The sequence below is a fragment of the Pleurodeles waltl genome, chromosome 4_2, assembly GCF_031143425.1.
Source record: "Pleurodeles waltl isolate 20211129_DDA chromosome 4_2, aPleWal1.hap1.20221129, whole genome shotgun sequence".
In the NCBI taxonomy this organism is placed as follows: Eukaryota; Metazoa; Chordata; class Amphibia; order Caudata; family Salamandridae; genus Pleurodeles; species Pleurodeles waltl.
The window spans coordinates 516,137,550-516,155,979 of record NC_090443.1 but is presented as its reverse complement, the minus strand read 5'-3'; the positions used below and the strand labels follow the sequence as shown (position 1 = coordinate 516,155,979).

At 45.0% G+C, this 18,430-nt stretch overlaps 1 protein-coding gene across 7 annotated transcripts in view; it reads left to right on the top strand.

Annotated features, from left to right (window-relative positions):
• SWT1 (SWT1 RNA endoribonuclease homolog) overlaps positions 1-18,430 on the top strand; it is a 793,385-nt gene that overhangs the window by 35,559 nt on the left and 739,396 nt on the right. For 2 of the 7 annotated variants that reach the window (XM_069232012.1, XM_069232013.1), the window contains exon 2: positions 14,684-14,799. The exons of the other annotated variants lie outside the window; for them this stretch is intronic. The gene's annotated coding sequence lies outside the window, so the exon portion shown is untranslated. The remainder of the gene's footprint in view (positions 1-14,683; positions 14,800-18,430) is intronic. 7 annotated transcript variants of the gene reach the window in all.

Below are 18,430 nucleotides of genomic sequence, written 5' to 3'. Positions count from 1 at the left end.
TTCTATAACAAAACCTATTGGATGGATTTGTCTCTGAGTGTGTGTTCCTCATTTATTGCCTGTGTGTATGTACAACAAATGCTTAACACTACTCCTTGGATAAGCCTACTGCTCGACCACACTACCACAAAATAGAGCATTAGTATTATCTCTTTTTGCCACTATCTTACCTCTAAGGGGAACCCTTGGACTCTGTGCATGCTATTCCTTACTTTGAAATAGCACATACAGAGCCAACTTCCTACAGCAGCATAGAACTGAATAAAGCCAACTACCTTTTCATTAGTCTAGGGGCTTAGTTCATCGAGGTAATGAGGCAAGAACCCTATTAGCCCACAAGCTGCAAGCGCTCCAAACAACTCCTAGAGGGGATTAGACATGATGACTCTACCGTACACAGAACCCCTACTGGTAAACTCCGAACTTTTTGCTCCTTTTACCAATTGGTGTACACTGGATCCCCAGCACCCACGGAGTCGTGCCACGATCCTCTTCAGTCTGTCACTCTTCCCTGCCTCTCATCGCCAGCGACTGAGGATGTGGATCACCCTGTTGCCCTCCGAGAGACACTGGAAGCCATTGGCCAACTCAAGCTAGGCCCAAAGTTGTGACGGCTTCACTACACTATTCTATAAATGGTGTGCTCCTCAGCTCCTCCCCACTCTAACGGACTTCTTTGATGAGTTTAAGATGGACACAGTAGCATCCTGCAGCATGTCCAAGGCCTCCATTGTTTTAATCCCCAATTTTGGCAAGTACCCAATGCGTTTCCCCTCGTACCACCCCATTTACCTGCTTAATATAGATCTCAAGCTCCTCGCCAAGATACTTGCCAACTGGCTAGATAAACTCCTCCCTGATCTGATCCACCCCGACCATGGCAGTTTCCAAGACCAAGCACGTTCTGAACCTCATCGACATTGCCAGTATAAAGAGCAGGGCAGCAGCCCTCCTCTCCCTAGATGCCAAAAAGACATTCAACAAAGTGGACTGGGACATGATGTTTGAGGCCTTTCGGAAAAATGGCATAGGCCCCTGCTTTTGGGCTGAATCTCAGTGCTTTACCCCTACCCTCCAGCCAATATCAGAGCTAATGATCAGGGATCAGAGCCCCTGCCAATATCCTGGGGCATGATAGAGGGTTACTTTCCTTTTTGATCTCTTCCTGGAGCCCCTCCTGCAGAAAATCAGAGACCACCCACAGATGTACGGCATCTGCTCCTGTCGTGACACCTTTAATTTATCTACCTTCACAGATGACCTCCTCCTCACCCTCACTGAACCACAGCTTTCCTGCCTGGTGTTTGTTTCCCTCCTCAAGGAATTCCGGGAGATTGTGGGCCTCAAGACCAATATGACCAAGTCTGAGGGCTTCGCACTTGTGGCTCATTCAACACTACAACGCCATTTCGTTGGTCCAACTACTATGTTCGAAACCTAAGCATTCAACTTACACCCAAATAGCAGGTATGCGTTTGACTTAACTTCAACTACCTTATTTGTGAGGATAAAGCCTCTCTGGTTGTGTGGAGAAACCAGTCCTTCGCCTGGGTGGGACGCATCGCTGCACTTAAAATGGCATTGCTGCAGAAAATCCTCTACCTATTCAAGGCATGCCTCTCCATATTCCGAAGGACTACATCTCACACTTGCTGGCAATTTGTGTGCAATATGGCTGGGCTGGAGGCCAATCCAGACTGGCTACGAAGACTTGTATGAGACGCCTCAGGGATGGTGGACTCTGGTCCGAATCTTGCCCTATATGACCAAGTCTGTCAACTCTACTAAGAGATTGAATAGCTTAGCGGGACATCGGATAAACAGTGGTGTCATACAGATCAGAATCTGACAGCTAGTCCTATGAACGAGGTCCTGTGTGTCTCCAGAAGCACGAAAGGCAGACTACTGTTCATCCCCACTGTCACCCAGACTACACTTGCCATGTGGGATGAGATTCCACTTTGGAAGGGCCTTGCCTTCGTCCCCTACTCTCTCACGCATATGGTAGACAACGCAGACTTCTCCCCTGGCACGTTCAGACGGGACTTCCAGATATGGAGGTCCAAAGGCTGCTTCCACCTTCTGGACATCTATGCCGTTGACGCTTTGAGGTCATTTGAAGACCTTACGGATGACTACGGCTTCCCATAATCTGTGGGTTTTCACTACTTGCAAATTTGCCACTGAATCACACATCGCACCATTAGACCAGTTGCCACCAGGACCCTAACACTCTTAAAAAAAATTCCTCCTGCATCTCACTACAACTTAACACCTGGTTTTACAGATTTATAACAGATTTATATTATCCTTGACACTCCACTCAAACATTCAAAGCTCTTTTCCATCGGCAGTGGGAAAGAGACCGGAAAATCACAGTTGACTCGAAACAGTTGAGGAAATCTGTACTTGCACAACCAACTTTGCTTGCCACGCCCAAAGTGGGGAGATATCATATAAACTGCTGTATCTTTGCCACCCAACACTCGCCAGACTTCACGCCATCCACCGACCCGCTCCAATTCCTGCTGGGCGGTCTGTTAAGAGGGGCTCCCTCCTACATAGCATGGGGATTTTCCCCCTCCCATGGAACGTCTGGGACAAAGTCTTTCTTGTTATCCCTCAGATACAAGGTTATCCCCTTGACAAAATCCCGGAATTGACTCCCTTGGGCAGACCCTTAGAGGGCTTCAACCTCCTTGGTTCAACTTCAGGTAAACAAATCTCCCACCACACCTCCTGCTAGTAGCGAAGCACACCCCTTTGGGGCAAGGTTGTAACCCTGACTTATGAACAATGGCTCCACAAGCTCTGGCGTCTACTTGACATGAAAAATTAGCTTATGAACTAGCTGATGTTTTCAATATCCTCCCTACGCTATGGAACCCACTTCTCTCCTATTGCAACAAGGACTAAAGAGGCCTTACATGCCAACAAACTTAGCGCGTCCTTTGACGACCTCACTGTTTTCCTACTCCTCAGCTCTGATGCACCTTCATTGGATGATGGTACATGTCTCCTTTTTACATTTGTGAATGACCCGGTGTGGGAGAGAGGATGGTTTTTGGGAGGAAAGTTTATGGGTGGCTGCCCCCACTGAACAGTTTTAAAAGTTCTCCTTTTCAGTTGAATACACATTTCGAACTAAGGTATAAGCTGTGAAGATTTTGAGTGATTTCTGTTTAGCCATTGTGGACACTGAGATGTCTTGGAATATCAAGATTGAAGAATCTGGATATGTGATGAGTTTGAATTCCCTCCATTCAGAATCTCTTATTTAACTTTGAGAAAGCAAACCCTTTTCAAGAAATCCAGAGATAAGTTGTTCTAATGTTAAGTTGTTCTGATGTTGGAAAAGGTGTATAAACCATGTGATTCAGTCCAGGTCCATTGTAAATCCCTCTGGTATTTTAATGATGTGAAGAAAAGGCCCTGGGCATAGCTTTCTACTGCTAGATTTTGTACTTTGATGGATTGTTGTGTGTGCATATTCTCATTCCTAGGGTGGAATGTTATGGCCGGTGACACGAGGGGATTCCAAGGTCTATGACGTGTGGAATCTCCCCGTGTCAGTTGAGCCTCGGTGTGTTACCGGACGGACCTGTTTCCCTTGTACCACCTAACTTTGAAATAAAAAGGAGGATTTAACTTACCTGTGGTTCCTGTCCTTCATCGACCGTCACCACTTCATGGATATGCCACAAATGTACAAATAGCTATGCCCTGACCTTTTTTCTTTGTCCAGCTTGTTGAAGAAGAATGGAGATGCTTATATGTTAACTGAATAAAGAATCAAAATGTTATTAAAGACAAGGAGGCTAGCATTATGCATTAACATTTACTCACTTCTTCTAATCAGCAAACCATTAAAAGCACCCAAAGAGAACTTTCCAACATCACAATGAAATTGGAATGTTCAGTACCATAGATACTGCTTGGCCTCCATCTTCCTCCTCTTTTGTTTGTTCTTCTTCTCAACCATTTCTATACTAATGTTCATCATCAAGTCTTAATCATCTTTAATTATCTGCAAAATAAACCAAGATATAAAACCAATTCAAATGAACACCAACATACGAAAAGTACTTGAACTTGATTTCATATCCTTAGCATGATATAAACATATCAATTCTAATAAAACTCTCCTACTACCAACCCCTCCAAGGGAGGGGTGGGTGGGAAAATGCTAGCCTCCTTTTCTTTAACAAAATCTCGATTCTTTATTCAGTTAACCTATAAGAATCGGCACTTTTAAGTCAAGACAGGAGGCTAGCTGAGGAAGCTGGCCTGGTTTGTGGTGCATACCTATTGTTCTTAAACCTTATACCAGGTGCTTCCCCTAGTAGTGAAATGTAGGCAGTGTCTAGAAGCCAGGCTCTTTAGAGGTATCTGTGGTTGAGCAGCCAAGACTTATCTAGGAGACATGCAAAACTCATGCAATTCCACTGTAGTCACATATCACTTATACACTTGAAAGAGGACTCTGTGATACAAAAATAAAGGTACTTTATTTTAGTAGCACAATTACCAAAAATACTAGATAGGCAATTACCCCAACAGGAGGTAAGTAAACACACTAAATATGTACACTAGTGATCAGATATAGGCATAAATAGCAATTGAAAACAGTGCAATAGAAATAGGCAATAGTGACCCTAGGCAGAGCCCAAACCATATTCTAAACAAAATGCAATGTGAATGCATGACCCCCACATAGGTAAGTGGAATCTATAGAGGGGAACTAGGAACCCCAAGGGTAAGTTCTACAGTGCCCTCAAGCGACCAAGAAGAAAGGAGTAAGTCACAGATTTTTCCCCAAACCATCAAAAGAACTGAAAAGAAGAATAATGCACCACCCAGACAAGACTACAAGAAACCAGCGGTGGATTCCTCAAGAGGGAGACCTGAAAAAGAAGAGCCAAGTCCAGAAGTCACAGAAGTATCCAGTGGTGGCAGAAGTCACTACCCACCTGTCTGTAGTTGCAGGAGTTGGTCGACGGTAGGACGTAGACGGTCAGCAATGCAGCCTTAGAGTGGGTGGAGAGTTGCTGGAGGAAGCAGTCGACGTCCCACACCGGATGGAAGATTGCAGTCTGTCTGTGGCATGGCAAAAACCACCAACAATCCTTGGCAAAGGCAAGAGTCACAGTAGACGAAAAGTGGAGCTGGTGGGGACCAGCAAGGCTCAAGAGGACTCAACCCATGCGTGAAGGGGGTGCGAGGGTGAGTCCCAGGGGACCCTCAGCGATGCAGAGAGTCTACAGAAGAAAAGGCAGTCCCCACAGGAGACTTACTGGAAGAGGACCCAGGAGTCCCAGAGGAGCTCACGCAGCACAACTGAGGAAGGGCCCCACGCCGAAGGAGAAGCACACAGAGGACTGTGCATCACAGGGAAGAGTGTGTGGGGTTACATGGGGCCTGACGATCCCTTGCAGGAGATGCCAACAAGCTGTGGTAGCTGCAAGAGGCATGGTGCACAGGGGTATTGTCTTACGTGGGATGGCAAGGGCTTACCTTCACCAAAGTTGGAGAGCTGGCAGAGAGGACCAAGGGGACCACTCTAGACCACCACCCATGATGCAGGATCCACGCAGCTGGTCGTCATTGCAGTTGGTGCCTGCGGATGCAGGGGAGCGACTCCTCCACTCCAAGGGAGATTCCGTCTTCCTTCTCGTGCAGACTGAAGACTTGCCGCCCTCGGAGGATGCACAGCCAGGGAAATGTTGCAGAAGCTAGAAAAAGCCGTGGAAACAATGTTGTAAGCAAAGTCCTTGTCATGGATGCAGCCTGTTGGTTTCTGGAGGGTCCAGTTACAGTTCCATTGGCCAGAAGTTGACGTAAACAATGCAGAGGAGTTCTGCTGGAGTGTTGCTCGTGGAATCTGAGGACCCACCCAAGAGGGAGACCCTAAATAGCCCTGGAAGGGGGATTGGTCACCTAGCCAGGTGACCACCTATCAGGAGGGGGCTCTGATGGTACCTGCCTGACCTGGCCACTCGGATGCTCCCAGAGGCCTCTGCCCACCTTTGATTCAAGATGGAAGAATCAAGGGACCCTCAGGAAGAGCTCTGGGCACCACCCCTGGGGTGGTGATGGGCAGGGGAGTGGTCACTCCCCTTTCTATTGTCCAGTTTTGCAGCAGAGCAGGGACTGGAGGTCCTTGAACCAGTGCAGACTGGTTTATGCAAGTATGGCCCCAAACATGCCCTTCAAAGCATGCCAGTGGCTTGGGGAGTCTACCCCTCCCAAGCCATGTATTACCTATTTCCAAAGGAGAGGATGTTACCCCCCTCCACCCCCAAGAGGAAATCCTTTGTTCTGTCTTCCATGGGTTGAGCTGATCAAGCAGCAGTAGGGCAGAACCCCGTCTGATGGGTAGCAGCAGCTTGAGGTGCCCAGAAAACCCCAGAAAGCTGGTAGAAGCAATGCTGGGGTTCCTCTAAGGGGCCCCCACAGTGCATGGAATCATACTTACAATACTGGCAACAGTATTTGTGTATGATTCCAACATGTTTGATTCCAAACATGCCTAAGTTCGGAGTTACCATTATGTAGTTGGGCATAAGTAGTGATCTATGTCCAGTACATGTGTAAAAATGGCATCCCCACACTCACGAAGTCCATGAAAATGGGTCTGGAGTTCATGGGGGCACTTCTGCTCATGCAGGGGGTGCCCTCACACACAGGTACCTGCACCCTGCCCTCTTGGCTAGGAGGGCCTACTAGAGGGGTGACTTGTAGTGACCTGGTGCAGCGACCTGTAGTGAGAAGGGTACATGCACCCTTTCACGCAGGCTGCAATGGCAGGCTTGCTGATACAGTTTGCAGAGGCTCCCCATGGGTGTCATAATACATGCTGCAAACAATGGCGAATCCCTGGTGCCCAAATGCCCAGGGCACATGGGTACCATATACTATGGACTTACAAGGGGGCACCAGTATGCCAAATGTGGGGTGTGTGTGGTCCAAGCAACCAAATTTAATGGGCAAGAGCATAGTTACTGGGGCCTGGTTAGCAGGATCCCAGTGAACACAGCCAAAATATACTGACAACTGGCAAAATGTGGGGGTAACCATGCCAGAAAGAGGGTACTTTCCTACACTAACATTATGCATGTTCAAAGTATTTCAATACACATTTTGAAACATGATCTACAGTCTTAAAATAAAATCTCCTAAATGTTTCTGCAGATGACCACAATCAGCAGCCTTCATAATATCTTCCAAAAGATCACCCATCATACAAACTTTACTTGCCATGGCTCCCCTAACTAAATGAGCAGTGAACTTGGACACATCCACACCTGCCTCTTTTATAATACCTTTCACCCATCTAGCAATAGTAGCATTCTAAACTGCCTTAAATGGTTTCACAAGAGATTAACAGTTGAACAACCACAGTACATCCTTTATCCAACATCCTGGTCTAATACTCCTTTCAACACCGTACCACACAAAAATGAGGTGATCTATCAAACCGAGGTTAAAAAATAGACCCACATATCATCTTTGACCATTTACAAATCTTGAAAAATACTGCATCTGGCTGAAAAATCTACAAGACACTTCTAAAGCTCTAACATCCGCAACACTCTGAAAAGATATACCACAAAGCAACATTGCCAACTTCCAAGACAACCCTCTCACTTCCAATTACCTGTTTCTTGGCCAACTCTCAAATAACTGTAAAACTAAATCCACATTCCATAAAGCTTGATACTTTGCACTGGGCAGTGTTCTTAACCGAATCCTTTTCATAACCCTGCAAACCAAAGGACTTCTACCAACAGACACACCTTGCTGCAGTGAATGTCCAGCTGCCCCCGTCAACCTGTAACAATTTGCTGTCCTATATGACATATCTTTATCAAATAAACATGCCAGTAAATTTGCCAGCTCTGACTCATCAGCTTCAATGGGATCCAAATCCCTTTCCCCTCACAAACTTAACCATACATTCCATTCTCCTCTATACCTTCTTTTAGTTCTTGGTGCCCATGACTCATTAAGGAAGCTTGTAGTTGTATCCAGAAGTTCTGTGAATATTCCAGAACACTTGATATCTTCCATACTCGAAGACTGAGAGACCCCAATTCCACCAAAGTATGTTCCTTGCCTTCTATGTCTAACAGAAGACCCGGGCAGGACTTTATCAAATATGGCTCTTCCTATTCCATTCCATTACAGTCGGAAACCATGCCTGGGCTTTCCAAAAAGGCGTAAGCAGAACCACCCAACATCTGTTTCCTCACTGGGACCAACACTCTGAATCATTGAGAAAAGGGGCAAAGCATAACCCCTCATTCCTACCCAGTTCTGCATAAACACGTCCACTACTATTGCTCCTGGATCTGGCCTCCAACTGATATAATTTGGCAACTGAAAAGTTAGTCTGGAAGCAAAAAGATCCATGTCTAAAGGCCCGATCGTCCTTAGACTAGCCTGAAAGTTGTCCTCTCTTAACTTCCAAACGCCGTAATCTATCACATTGCGTGAATTCCAGTTTATCACGTTCTGACACCCTGGCAAATATTCTGCCTTCAAAATTATCTTGTGGTCTGAGTGAAATTTCCATACGTCTTTCGCTGAAGCTGACAATGTCTTGAACGTGCAGCCTCCCAACTCGTTTATATACGTGCTGTCAAGTTGTCCATCTTCAACAACACAGAGCTTCCTTTCAGCTGTGAACTCTGGAGGGCAAACAAACCTTCTTTCATATCCAAACAATTTATATGTCTCTACTTTTCTGAGTCCAAACTCTACCGGCCTCCTGACCTAAACATGTTGCTCCCCAACCTAAGTTACTCACACCTGTCTCCAACACGAAATCTGGCTTTGTTCCAAAAATAGCCCAACCGTTCCAGGCTTCCCAATTCTCCTTCCACCACTGCAACTCTTCTCTTGCATCCACAGTCAGAGACACCTTGTCACCATACCATAAACCTCTTGCCAAACCAGCAGCCTTTAAATGCTGACGTACTCTGTAATGTAACGCTCCTGGAAAAAAATGCTTGTATTGAAGATGACAACAGACCCATCGCCTGAGCCAAAACTCTCATTTTTATCTTTAATTTCCATAATATCATCTGCACCTCCTGCTTTATTTTCCTCACTTTCTTCTCTGGTAGCCGTAATTGGCACAACACTGTGTTCATCACAAAACCTAAGAACTCCAAACTCTGTGTCAGAACCATTGCTAACTGCTCTACATTTTTTCAAATCCTGTAACATACCTTTCACCATTTCCAAATGCCCCAACAACTCGTCCACATGCTGATTTAATATCAATATGTTATCTAAATAAACAATCATCCTTATTCCCCTTTCTCTTAGAAAGCCAATGACCGGTCTCAGCACATTTGTGAAATGCCAAGGGGCTAAAGACAACCTGAAAGGGAGACTCTGAAAAGGATACAGCTGACCCTTTCATCTGAACTGCAAGAACCTTTCACTCTCCTTCGCTATTGGAATTGTGAAATATGCATCCTTGAGATCCATCTTTACCAACCAGTCTAAATCCTGAAGCAAATCTCTCGGCAGATGTATACCTTCCATCTTGAAATGATGATACATCACAAACTGGTTAAGTCTCTTAGATGTGTCACTGGCCTCCATCCTTTCTTTTTTCTCCAATAGATGTAAAGTACTTATAAAGCCTTTCTCTTTGTCTCCTACTTTTAATATTGCGCTGTTTTCTAACATCTGTAAAACGTCATCTTGCACTGTGTTCCAAATCTTTTGAAAGTACCAATATTTTTGGCTTTCTCTCCTGAACTGGCTCTGTGTCAAACTCTCTATGGTAACCTATAGTTTGTAGCACCTACATGTCTTTTGTCACAATTTCCCATCGGTCCTTGAAATATTTCAACCTTCCTTTCACACTTGTTGGGATAAAAGTAGAAGAAATTGTCGTACTCCCCTTGGTTTTTACCTTGACTGGAATTCTGTACCCTTCCTCTACTATTTCAACCTCGTCTTCTTCCTCTTTGGGGACAAAATTGGGAGCTTCCGGGATTTCCCTGGTAATATCCATAACCTTGGTTTTGATATTGGGCTCTATAACTTGCTCAGCCTGAGGGGAGGCCTCTCCTACCAGCCCTGCCATAAAAACTATTGTTTGAAAATACTTTCCGCATAGTAAATTGCGCTTTGTTCAGGCTTGTGAAGGTGCACGTATATTTGGATAGGGACTTAATCATCCCATTTCCAAAAAACAATCCACATGGATCATCTGTCGACTCTTGCTTAGCTAAATTGCTTAATTTAGGATTAATGTGCATAAGCACAGCCTTTTTTCTTTCCGCCAAAAGATCCCCATTTGCATGACCTAAAGAAACAGATGGCACACTGGCACCAACCTTACAACCGAGTCAAATCAAACTCCCTGCCCTTCAAAACAGCATCCTCCACAGCATCAAAGATCTTTGCCAGTGACCCAAGGATATCGAACACCCTATCTTGACATTGCTTCAGTGATTTTTCAAATCCGTTCCGGGGAATCCTTGCCCATCTTAAATACATAATTAATGAGTTTATAATCCAGATTCAGTGTCATTGCCACCTTCTCATCTACAATGGGTCTGTGTAGGAAGCTGGCTCTGTACATACTCTGTCAAAATGAGATATAGTGTACACAGAGACCAGGGGTCCCCCAGTGCCTTAACAGAGGCCAAAGTAAGATAATACTAATGCTCTCTTTTGTGGAAGTGTGGCCGAGCAGTTAGGCTTATGTGGCCGAGCAGTTAGGCTTATCAGAGGGTGGTGCAAAGCATTTGTTATACACACACAGTCAATAAATAAAGCACACACTCAATGATTAACTCAAGGCCAATTGTGTTTTTTTTTTATAGCAAAAATATATTTTGTTACTTTATTTCTAGAACCACAAGATTCAGGTTGCAGGCAAGTACATTTTCAAGTAAGTAACAAGCATATGTATCAACACCACTTTGTTTCAGTTTGGCAAGTTAAACAGTTTTCACGTAAATAGCAATAATCAACACAGTGCGATTTTAAAACACAGTTCTGGGGGAAAGAAAAGTTAGTACCGTTTTGAAGTAAGTACACGATTTACAGTTCCAGTCTCTGGTAGGATGTCCACAGGTTGGGGTTCAATTTAAAGGCGAACACCACACTGGGCCAGCTGGGTGCAGTGGTCGTTGCTGCTGCAAGATTTAAAATGGGCTCCTATCGAGACTGGGGGCATTCGGAATTGGATCTGCCCGCAGGTAAGTACCCGCATTGTTGGAGGGCAGACCTGGAGGGTTTAGGTGATCACCGGGGGGGTGACACAGGTCAACACCAAATGCACACCCTCAGTGGCACAGGGGTGGCCTGGTGCAGGGTGCAAACTTGGCGTCAGGCTTCCCAGTGCCTTTGAATAGGGGGACCCCTGGGGTCACAAGAAGGCTGCAGGCTGGGTCCAGGATGTCTGTTTAGGAAAACAACAGGCTGGACGAAGAGGAGGGCCGCCTGCCGAACGTTGCAGCACTGAAGGTCGGATTCCCCAAGGCCAGGGGGCTGCGGGTGCAGCGGTACCTTCTGGCATCTGGAGTCTTCATCCGGTTCTCTCGCAATCATGGGGGGTCCTCCGGCATTAGGCTAGGAGGAGGTCAACCAAGGGTGGGCACAAGGTCGGCATCGTCTGGGGACATGCTCTGGACCAGTGGGCCACCTGGGCACATGCCGTGGGCTTTGGATGCAGAGTGGGCAGGACTCCCGTATCTGGGGCAGGTCTGGAGTCCTTCGAAGGAGTTCTTCGCTGGAGTTTCTTTGTGGACAGGGACGATGTCCTAGGCAGATCTTGGTCCCCTGGTGGGCAGGCAGTCCTCTTGGGGTTTTTAAGAGGTCGCTGGTCCTGCAGGATGCTTTGCCTTTTTGTAGCAGTGGCTTCAGAAGCTGGAGACAGGCTGGTAGGGCTGGGGCCAAGTCAGTTGGTGTCTGCAGTCTTCTCTGGTGGGAGTCAGCTTAGCAGTCCTTCTTCTTTCTTTTTGAGGTCATCAGGAATCTGACAAGCTAGATTCAGGGAAGCTCTTAATACTTGGATTCAGGGGTCAGAGGGCAGTAGCCATTGGCTACTGTCCCAGAGGGTGACTGCACCCTTCCAGTGTTCTCTCCCTGTGGGGAGGGGTTGAGACCTAAACCTATTGGTCCCTGTCCCCCAAACCAAGATGGAGGATTCTGCAGGGGGGGTCACTTCAGCTCTGGACACCTTAGGTGTGGTCCTAGCTGGAGTTGTCACTCCTCCTTGTTTTTGCTAATTTTCCCACCGGACCTGCTACCAAAAGTGGGGCTTCGTCTGGAGGTGGGGCAGGCATCTCCACTAGCTCGAGTGCCCTTGGGCACTCTCACAGGAGTCCTGAGCCTTTGAGGCTCACCGCCAAGTGTTATAGTTCCTGCGGGGGGAGGTGTGAAGCACCCCCATCCAGAGCAGGCTTTGTTTCTGACTCCAGAGGGCACATTGGGCCCCATGGGGTCAGAAACTCATCTTTTAGTGGCAGACTGGCCCAGACTAGTCAGCCTTACACTAAAGGGTTGGTTAAAATACAGAGGTCATCTCTATGATGCCCTCTGTTTGCATTTTTCAATAAATCCAACACTAGCATCAGTGGGGGTTTATTGTGCTGAGAAGTTTGATGTCAAACCTCCCAGACGTCAGTGAAGCCATCATGGAGCTGTAGAGTTCGTAATGACAAACCCCCAGCTCATGTACTTTATATGGCCACACTGCGCTTACTGTGTCTAAGAATGGACTTAGGCACTGTTGGGCAGTTTGCTCATGCAGTTACGCCCTCACCTGTGGTATTGTGCACCCTGCCTTAGGGCTGTAAGGCCTGCTAGATGGGTGATTTACCTATGCCAGAGGCACTGGTTTGTAGGCATGGCACCCTGAGGGGGGTGCCATGTCGACTTAGTCTTTTTCTCCCCACCAACACATACAAGCTGCAATGCAGTGTGCATGTGCTTGGTGAGTGGTCCCCCAGGGTGGCATAATACATGCTGCAGCCCAGGAGGACCTTTCCTGCCCACAGGGCCCTTGGTACCATGGGTACCCTTTACAAGGGACTTATCTGTGTGCCAGGGGTGGGCCAATTGTGGAAACAATGGTACCGTTTTTGGGAAAGAAAGCTGGTGCTGGGGCCTGGTAGCAGGATCCCAGCACACTTTCAGTCAAGTCAGCATCAATATCAGACAAAAAGTGTGTGTGTGTGTGTGTGTGAGGTGGGGGTGGAGAGGTAACGATGCTAAAAGACTCACTTTTATGTAGTCTGGAACATTCAGCCAGCATAATATTCTTTTCTTCCTTCTCCAAAGATTCACACAACCTAGACTTAATGTAATCAGATACATGATCCAAAGGCCACCAGTCCTTAACCTCTAAGATGTCTTCTATCCTTAGTATTGAATAATTTCTCTACAAAAGGATTAACCAATGTATCCTTTACCTTAGTCTTGTCACTTACCTCACTCTCCTCATCTAACCCATCTTTATATTCCAAATCTAAAATATACTCATCAAGATCTTCCTCAGATCAGCTTTTAGACACTCCTGTATCCTCTATAGGTTATTAATCTTTCTTAGTGTTAAACTGACCCTTCCTTGTACCGCTTTGGGCACCATTTCTCATTGAGCTGCTTTGGACTCTTCTCTCACTGGATGGTCTCCTTTCAATGGTTCCTCTTTTTAGACACCCGCCACCTGGAGCTTTGTTGTGATTCACCTCATCAGAAAAGGAACAATATTCATCATCATCATCAATATTTCTTTTTCTGCCCAATGCCTGTCTAAAATACTCTTGAACAGCCACCGGAATCTCTTTACAAACAATTTTCCTAATCAACTCCTCCTGATTAGGGCCTTCCTTATTATTCTTAGACATTCTAATTTTCCCTTCTTATATTATATTCTTGCAATTGACAAACACTAAGTTAGGTTTATTTAAAGACTTTTCTTTATCCAAGTAATATTTTATTCACAAAAATAGATCAAAATAATTCTCCTCACATATTTCATAAAATACTATGACCTCGCTAACAGAGCTTCATCATCATAGAAACAACCCAGTTCATTTTTCACTGCTCCCTTCTGACATAATGACATTTCAGTTTCATTATAGCTCTTCAAAGTAACTTAGCTTTGATAGGGTGTCCTAACGTGAATGCTGCAGATGAATTCAGATGATCCCCTCAATCCAAAGTTTCAAAGATGTAAATATGGATTGTATTGTTTGAATGAAAGGATATTACTTTATTTAAAGCTGATCAGTACTTTATTGCTACTTGGAGACTGAACACCGAAATTAAAAATACTAGCACAACGTGTACAACAATGCTGTAGAACCTTTCTAAAGGCACACTCTTGTGAAAGGTTCGGCTTTGCCTTTATTTGGCACTACCACAAATTCTGTTTATGTATAATATATTAGTCTACTGTGATGTCATGTAATATATCCAGCAGTTGCTTTACCTTGCTTCCATGGGTTGGATTGTTGTTTCTGGGTGGTTCAGTTTAGTATTAACTGGCTGCTTAACATTTCCCCAAAGGATTGGTCTTCTCCTACTCTTTAGCACCTAAATATAGTATTCAATGATTGCTTAAGTTTTACCTCATGTGTTGGACTTTGCTCACTCTTGGGTGACTCCAAATTTTATTAACTCCTTTTATTCTTTACATTTTACCTAGGTCTTCTCTATTATTGGGCTTCTGCTGCCGTTAGGTGGCTGCATGTATTATTCATTGGTTGCTTAGCAGTGCTTCCTCAGATTGGTCAACTGGTGGTCATCGTCATACTACATAAGGTACTCCTGATCTCTTTAAACCCAACAGTAGATTAAGCTTGTCACCCTTGGAAGACTTAGTATAGCATTTCCAGTTATCGGGGTGGTTTACTATCTCTCTTGTGTGACTCTATATATTATACCCTGGTGGCTTTTCAGTGCTGCTGGGAATGCATCTGCTGTTGTTCTGTGGTGACTCAATCTAGTGTTCTCAGGTTTCTTACCAGTGACTCTAGGTATTATTCTTCTCCAACTCGTGTGCCACTCAATGTAGTAATTACTGTTTAATCGTACTTCCAGGATGTGGGCTTCTCTTGCGCGACTCCATATAATATTCACTGATTATTTTACACTCCTAGAGATGTAAAGTTTCCACATTTGCAAAGGGTCATTTCTTGCAAATCTCAGCACTTCATAAGTGTATGCCATGACATCATCACACCTCCAAACAAAAGGCACATTAACCAACATTTTCCTTATATGTAACTACAACCAACACCCTTTTCACCCTGCGCTCCTAAAGAACATTCAGCAAGATGATGTAAATCGGATTCATTTGAGACCAGTATAAAGTGCTGGGTAAATGCTGCAATACATCACAACATTCTAATGGGTGCATATCCTGACCCACACATAATTTTGGGCTACTAGTACTCTTTCCTTGAAGCCTGTGCCAGATCTGCTATTATTTTCTTTTGTAAACATGCCTTCGCCTTTATAAAGTCCTCTGTTACCTTTGTGGCGGTTTTCGTTTGTTTTATAAAATAGCAAATAAACACTTGTTTCTTCCGTGGGAGCGGATGAGTGTAGCCCCCCTGCACTGCTGATGCAGAAAGCAACAAAAATACAATGGTAATTATTTTCTTACCATTTTATTTTTGACTCTTTCTGCCAGCAAATAAAGTGCGTGGACAGGGCAGGACCAATGCGTCGCTGCTTCCAATGATTGGCAGCAGTGATGAGTGGCCCCTTTGTTAGAAGAGTGCATGATGGTTTATTTGCTACGGCCAAACCGACATGTGCATTTCAAACCTCTTCGACCCGGCTGTCTTAGACAGCTGAGTTGGAGAGAAGGCACAGGAATACAGTGCCTTTTGGAGCGTGGAGCCGGCCCGCTCCAGCCAATCAAGATACCTTTTTCATACTGCTCAGCAGCAGCATGAAATTAGTGTCTTGATTGGATGAGGGAGTTGGTTGTGGGCTTTGCACACCGAGGACGTGCTGCAGAAGGAGGACGTGCTGCAGGACATAGAGTAAAGTGTTTTGGTTTTTTAAAATATTTATATTGTTGTGTGTGTTATGTGTGCATGTTATGTGTGCATGCTATGTATGTATGCTGTAGTTTTTTGCGGCTCTGCAATTTATTTTGCTGCCACTGCAAAAGGATATATATATATATATATATATAAATAAATACCTGTCATCTAGAAAGGCCGGTTAAGGCAATCATGCTTGGCTTATAGTTCAAATAAATATATTTGGACTTGCTCTAGGTAGTTCATACAATGCCTCAATCTTTAGCAGAACTAATTTCTCACTAGAGAAAACACAACAAGATTCTGATTGTTCAGAAGCACAAATAGTCTGTGCATTTGTGCATACTGGTGTTTGCAGGCATGAACACATTAAAACAGAACCAATTGGCTTTGCCAATGAAAATTTCTTCATATCAAACATAGAGTACTTTAATCTGTTGTTTTCGGTCTGTTGTTAGCTAAGACGTGATGGTTTTACTAAAATTAAATGTACAATATACTTACGTGGGCTTTCTGCCAGCCCTCTTCATCAGTAGGGCTGTTGCTACTTAACTCCAGTCCACTGCAGCCCCCTTAATCCGTAGGCTAACTTAATTGGGAGTGACAGCATTCTGCCCTTTCTCTGAAGTACATGCACACACACAAAGTGGTTCCTTTGGGTGCCATTGACTTTCCCTATAACCAAAGTTTTGTGAAAACCATTGCAAAACAAACATTGAGAAAGCCAAAAGGCTGGTGACCGGACATAGAACTATTGGCTTTGCCAAAGGTTCCAGTGCTGTGATTGGATATCAGTATATTCATGTGACTGGAGAGAAAAACTAAGAAAATGCTTCTTTCTTTTTTTTTCTATTTACCCATTTTGTTTCATCTTAATTTATATTACCGCAAAAGCTCAGTATCGACTTTTCCATTATGACTTTTTCCAGGTTCTTTTGAGTGAAGTAAACTCTACAGTCTTGTCTATTGCTTGATCCAGTACACCCATGGTTCCTGCTCTGAGAATTGACAAGAAAACTACATGTCTCTTCCATACGGTCTTGTATGTGAAAATACAGTACAGACAATTCTCAAGAACCTCATTTATATTCCTGTTTAATAACTCTCTGCAGTGATCACAACCCCTAATAAACTCCTTAATGGTGCCATCTATAACCCTGCCATGAACCAGTATAATATTGTTTTTATGAACAGTCTATCACTGCTCTTCCTTTCGATTGCTTTCGGTTTGCCTTTGCTTGAATAAAAGATTCCTGAAAACTGTTTATTAACATTCCTGTATATTCACATTAAGCAATATCACTACCCCTTAATGCACACCTCTCATTACTGTCTCCTCAAAATCATTTTATAAAGCTATGGCTGAAAGCCTGGCGCGCAAAAGAAGTATTTGGAAGCATAATATAATGCCATTTCTTTTTTTAAGTCTCTTTATTGTGTTTGGAAATACAGTAGGCACGTCATTTCATAATGGGAGGTACGTAGGACGGCGAATTATAGTTTAAACATTCAGTTGCATAGCGGACCTGGCGCGAGGACATACTAGACACAGCAGCATGCATAACCCCCGCTTACAGGCCTCGGCCTTAATAAACATAAAAAGCAATATTGCGTGATTATACATTCTTTAAAGGGGGGTGTTGATCTGGGCGATAGATCAGTGCACGGCCAGTGCTTTCCACAGTTCGAGATTGTTTTAAAGCTTATCATCAGTTCTGAACAGTGACATTCTGAGTTCCTCTGCTGTCCATTCCGCCACGTCGCGTATCCACCTGAAGACTTCCGAGGCAGTCGGGTTCAGCCAGGTCTGCCACATGACGCCTCGCCAGCAGGACACTACCGCCCCTCAAGATGCGGCAATTTTAGGACAGTCCGCATCCATTTCACACGTGATTGAAGTGGGTGTTTCGTGTCCTCTCGTTGAGCTCTGTATAAGCATGTGATGATTCCTCGCCCGCAGTCCGCTGCTGGCACTAGGTGGGGTCGCAGATTGCGGAAGATCCCCAACCCCCTGTGTTTTCCCAAATGTTGCGCATTATTCCCTCAATTACGTTGTATTGCAGGTACTGTCCGTGTGACAATCGTGTGTTTGTGCAGTCTCAAAGAGGCCATGGCTTCTGTCGCCTAAATGTCTGCTAGCGTAAGGCGACCTGCGCCTCCACATCCACTCTGAGCTATCCAAGGCACTTTCCAAATCCAGTATACACCACAGCGACGTATCTGCAATGGACGGGATACGGCTTCCCCGGCGCCTGCAGTACTTTTGCCATAGGAGCCCCATATCCCGCACCATACAAGGCGCCTCGCGAAGCCCACGTGGCACCTTGAGCAGGTGCTTGGCAAACCTTCTGCCCCAGCTCAGCCCCGCAAGTCTTCCGCTTGTGTTGGCAGCAACG